The following is a 5,743-nucleotide window of genomic DNA, read 5'->3' as shown; positions in this document are numbered from 1 at the left end:
TTTTTTTGTGGATTTTACATTTACTTTCTGTCCGGAAGCAGGTTTACTTCCGGACAGAAAGTGACAATTGACAATTTGTTCTAGTGACAATTGTAAAATGAAGGCTGTTCCATCACTTTTTGTCTTTAGGAACTTTAGTCGAGTACCAAGATTTGGAATACCCATAGGAATGGGTTAATCTGCCTAGCCCAAGCACAGACTGTAATACAATATTGACTTGCCCTTAACTTCCCTATCCATAATTAAAATTTAAAGTTTGGGTTGTAACTTTATTCTCTTTCTAAAACAAAATTTACACGCAGCATAGCATTTTTAGCATACTTGTAGCATATTCATTTGTGGTGCAAAGGGGCCTATGCACAAATAAGGTCAAGTTGAAATGAGGTGAATAAACACATTCTGTGTAGCTGGCCCTAAGAATTGAAGTCAACTAATTAGCAGGGGGAGAAGATCTTCAATATTTTTTTTTTTTAAGGAAATTACCATCTAGCTACCTTTGCAATTCAAATATAGTTAATTTATTTATTTATATTGTTAAGATCATTAGGATGGAAAGGCACATTTTTCGGCAATAGAACTTTACATTAAAACATATCACATTTGGCCCAACACAAGATTATATTATATACTGATGGAGTCACTTACCGACCTTATGTCAATCCACTGGCAGTATATCCATTGGGATTAAAAGCTTCACCATGATATAAAAATGTAAACAGTATGCAATGAGAAATGAAACATTATGAAATTATGGCCTATAAATGTCCTATAATTATTTATTTGACCTATAAAGTCCAAATTTTCCTTTTCCTTGGTAAAGATACATATTATAAGGACCAAGATTAACTTTTGAATAGATAAGTACGAGCATTTTCCAACATATACAGAACATAACCTAACCACAACTAAAACCATTTTCACAAACACAATAAGGTATGTACATTTTGCCTTCCTTTTTTCACACAAAAAAACTAAAACCTAAAAAAAAACCTATATTTTAGCAAAAACACCAAAAAGAAATTACACAAGATTATTTCACATATACATTTCCTAGGTTCTCTGGGCTTCTAGTTTACCCATTTTTTTGCAATCAAATAAAAGGAAATCAAACATTTTTCCCAAGGCATACTTAATACACTCCTTTTCATTTATGAAATTATCTTTGTACAATAAAATATTTCTTGTTTTCCATAAAGCAAATTTCAGGCAATTTATAGAAACCCAAAGTAGCTTTTTCTTCTCTACTGAGAATGAAAGAGGAGAACCGTACATGACAACCTGGTGGTCAAGTGTTTGAAGACCTGTTAAAAATTTCAGCAAAGGCCCAGCTGACCGTCACACAGCCCTTGCATATGGGCAATTCCAGAACAAGAGTCAACCATACATCTAGACTGGGGACATACAGGTGAACTCACAAACCCCTCCTTTGCTGAAAGGCACGCAGGGGCAGGCACTCATGGACACCTGCTAAGCAATATCTTTTATTTCTTTTGATTGAAATTTTTCCTCCACATTTTTCCAGGCTTGTGCCGACCTTTCTGTAGTAAAAGTGGGTAAAAGTGCAATTTCCTCCTCTGTTTTGATGAATTTCCTAATTTTGTTTGGATCCAATAGGGTGTTTTGGTCCAGGTACAGTTTTCGAGGAATGATGAGTGTTGAAACTGTTTGGGGAGTTTGATACCATTTTCTCCTCCTAAACACATGTTCAGCTGCATACGTGGGAAAATATGACCATTTGGGTTGGACTTGAAGCAGAGCAGAAAAAACTGGACCACAAAAATATCTTAATAGGAAGGTCTTTACCCCCATTTGCCTTGCTTTTGTGCATAATTGCACAAAAATTCAAATTTGAAATTGATATTTCTGGTATTTTTTTTAGTTATGGAGAGTGATGGTGGATAGGCAAGGCTGAACTACTGATTTTATAAACCAGCACTTTACCTTCTAATGTTAAGTTACATAGTTTCCAGAATTCATTTTTTTGGCTTATTTTTCCTTGGACAATGCTCCAGCTTTGGTGCTTGTTGTTTTGATGATCAAAACACACTCCCAAAATTTTTATAGCTTGACGTGATGTTGCAATTTTTAGATGTTGAAGTTGCCATTGGCGAAAATAAAAACATTTTACACTTGTTGATATTTCGCTTGAATACCAAGCCTGTATAAGAAAATCAGTGTTTAGAACTGGCCTGTTGAGAGCAGCCTCTGTGGTACAGAGGACAGTAACATCGTCCATGTATGTGCAAATTTTGGCGGACTGACCACCACCCCCTGGTATAGGGACTCCATGAGTTACCTTGTCCTTTCATAATGATGACAAAAGTGGTTTAAGGCACAGATAAATAGAAGAGGAGAGAGAGGACATCCTTGTTTAACTCCGGACTTGAGTTGAACATCATCCGATAAAAAGCCATTGACTAAGACTTTGCTAGAAGCACCTGTAAAGACATTTGATTAATTAGTGTAACAGGAAAAGACATTTTTTTCAACACTTTCCACAGATAGATATGTGAAACTTATCAAATGCTTTTTGGAAGTCTAAGGACAAAAAGGCCAATTTTTACTTTCTCTCGTTTGAGTACCATAGCACACCTATCAGTAAATTTAGACCAAATTTAGACCCACAGACTTGATCACCCTGGATAACTTTATCAACAACATCTTTGACTCTATTTACCAGAATCTTGGAGTAGATTTTATAATCTGTGTTAAGCAAGGTGATGGGACACCAGTTCTCCAGGTCTGATAGGTCACCTTTTTTAGGGATCAGAGTGATGACGCCTCATGGCCAGGAGTCCAGAGGCCTGTTAGATGACAAAACTTCATGGAAAATCAGACACAAATCATTTTTCAGGAGATCCTAGAATGACAGATACAATTCAATCAGCAAACCATCATAACCTGGACATTTATGTTTGGTAAAGCTCTTGATCGTAACTAATAGGTCTTTTTCACTCAGATCTTCAGAAAAGACTTGGTCAACATGATCTAATTCAGGCTCCAAGGCACCTACCACCTCCTTGGTAATGGTTGGATATATCAAGGGTGGTATTTAGCCTCCAGATTCCTGGTCCCTTGGATGTTACTGATAATTTAAGGTGAATGTACAATAACTTATGATCTCGGAAAATGTTGTTTTAGAGAGTGATTTTCCCTGGAGTGATAGAGCAATGGCAAAACAAAAGTTAATATGAGACTTACTTATATTGCTGGACCATGTATAACCAGGATCATTTGGATGTAATTTTTTCCAGACCTGTTCAGATGTTTTATCGTGCCTCCTTGTTCTACAGCTGGCTCGCTTTTCACCTGGTAATATGCAGGTAAAATCACCACAAACAATTGCAGGGGAGGAACATTGATCCAAGAACTGTATGTTATTAAGCTATTCAGCTCTCTCAAATCAGCTTCCCCCTAAATTTCACAGTGGCCATCATAGCTCTCCCAGATACTATCTTATATCTTTATATCTTATATATAAATAATGAAAAGGTGACTTCATTCCCCTTTTCAAGGATACCAATACCTGTAGCTGAATTTCCATTGTCCCCTGACCATTCTGAAGGACTTTGAGTCCAGGATTGTCTGAGGTGTTCATAATTTGGGTGGTGGTCTTTTTTGCACTCCTGAAGACAAAACATTTCTCAGTTAATGCTACTTAAATAGCTAAATATTGCTGCCCTCCGTACAGAGATTTTCAGACCCCTGACATTCAGGGAACAAATTTTAAACTCCCCCATTTTCAGGACTCTATACAGATACTGGGTGCTGTACTGAAGGGTTCCTCGTCTGAGCTGATCAAAGGTGGAATTGACGCAGACAGTGGAACCTGTTGACGGTCAAATCCTCAATGAAACCTGAATAAGGTTTCTGTTCACATTCTGTGCTGATACGCCAACTGCAGCAGACTTTACCATGCAGCTGTGCTTAACTGTGGTTTCTTCCTCATCCGAACTGGACCGGGACTCATGCCTGGTCCTCCTTTGTCGAGGTGTTGGGGGGTCAGTGCTTGCAGACTCTTCCACTGGTCTGACTTCCCCATCTAGAACAACTTCAGGACTGCTTCGTAAGGCTCCTCCTCCTCATACACCAGCTCTGACTGAGATGGTGCTGCTGGGGCTTCAGACACTGGGTCGCTCTGAAGGTGTGCAGCTACCTCATACATATGAGCAGTGATAGAACCCACACCCCCTGACCGCAGATCTTTGGCCGCTGGTGCAGTGAAAGCGACATCTGCCCATGACCTCTTACTCTGATGTGGACACCCTTTAAACAGATGAGCAGAACTTCTGCACAGTTTACACACCGGTTTCACAGGACAGTTTTTAGTTTCATGACCAGTTTTGTTGCATCTTTTGCAAAGAGAAAATGCATAACCTTTCTGTAAGTGAATACAACCCACAATTTCTACAGCGAACCTCGATCCCGCCCCAGGGCAAAAGAGGTGGGAGGGTGTTTCAAGCCTCCAATCCCCCCAGGGTCAGACATGAACCTGACTTTATACTGAATTTTTCCATTCCATGCCATTCTTGGGCCCAGATACAGAGGGACAGTAATTATGGAGGAAGGTTCTGATGTCAGACTTTTTTTGCAAATGGATTATAAAAGTGGGTTGCTAATAACACTTCCTCTTTTGAGTACAAAAGTACAAACTCCCAGCCATCAAAGTCCTTATTTTCAAGCTGTTTTTTCAGATTATTGTGCAGATTATTGCAAGCACCCATTCCAATAGGTGACAGAATAAAATGACCTGACCTTTTTTCTTGCAGACAGTGGATATCCTTTTTGTTCACTTTGAGTTTTTCCATTAGGTATTGTTCCACAAGTTTTTGCAAGGGGAACACTCCTCTTTTATTCTTCGGCACCAGAATTCTGAAGGACTGGTGAACTGTCCCATCCTTATCACTTGCATATGAGATAAGAAGGCCTCTCCTTTCTCCTCTCACCACAAGGTCCTCCTTCATGATGCAAAATGAGCTGAAAAAGATAAACTACACAGAAATAAATCCTGGTAGCAATCACTCCTCATAAATTTTCAAATAGCCTGTCCCAATAGCCACATGGGGGCTTGATGTACCCCCCCAAGGCCGAGACAGGCTAAACCCCTGATCCACTAGCACAGATAAGCCCAGCTAAACGCTATAATAGGCACTGAAGACTGGAAGCAGAGAGGCTATAAAGCCCCAGCAGTCAACGACAGCATGGGATTGCTTCAGGAAACACTCTGCCAACCAGCTATGCAGCCTCACTGCAGAGGATGCCAAGAGGAAAACCACAGCTAAAGAGAAGGATGCTGCAATCCTCAGAGCACTAATCCTCAAATTCCTGTGCTACTACTAGCACAGCTGCAGGAGGGATTAGGCCACGCCTGCACTCCTGCAGTGAGGCACCGCCTGGGATTGTGGGGCCAAAGAGAGCCTCCTAACACAAATGCTATGGGATCAGTTTTGTTTGTGGATCTTCTAATAGATGTTTGTTGATTTTCCTATAAAAAAACAATATCAATATGTTATTTGTGATGTTTACCATATGTTTACCATAATGTAATGTTTTCTAACCCAAAGTAAATAACTAAATTACATCTATTCGTTTGGTATTTTGAAACAGTGGGCAAGTTTTAATCTTGGATTATTTTCTGCTGTATGCACCAGTGAAGAGACTTCCTTTTACTTTCCATTCCAAGTAAGCAACAGGAGAGAAAAAGGTGTCCCCTTTAGGTTTGGAGAATTTCTCACCTAGATAT

The sequence above is a fragment of the Pyxicephalus adspersus genome, chromosome 2, assembly GCF_032062135.1.
Source record: "Pyxicephalus adspersus chromosome 2, UCB_Pads_2.0, whole genome shotgun sequence".
In the NCBI taxonomy this organism is placed as follows: domain Eukaryota; kingdom Metazoa; phylum Chordata; class Amphibia; order Anura; family Pyxicephalidae; genus Pyxicephalus; species Pyxicephalus adspersus.
This window is presented reverse-complemented; position numbering follows the sequence as displayed.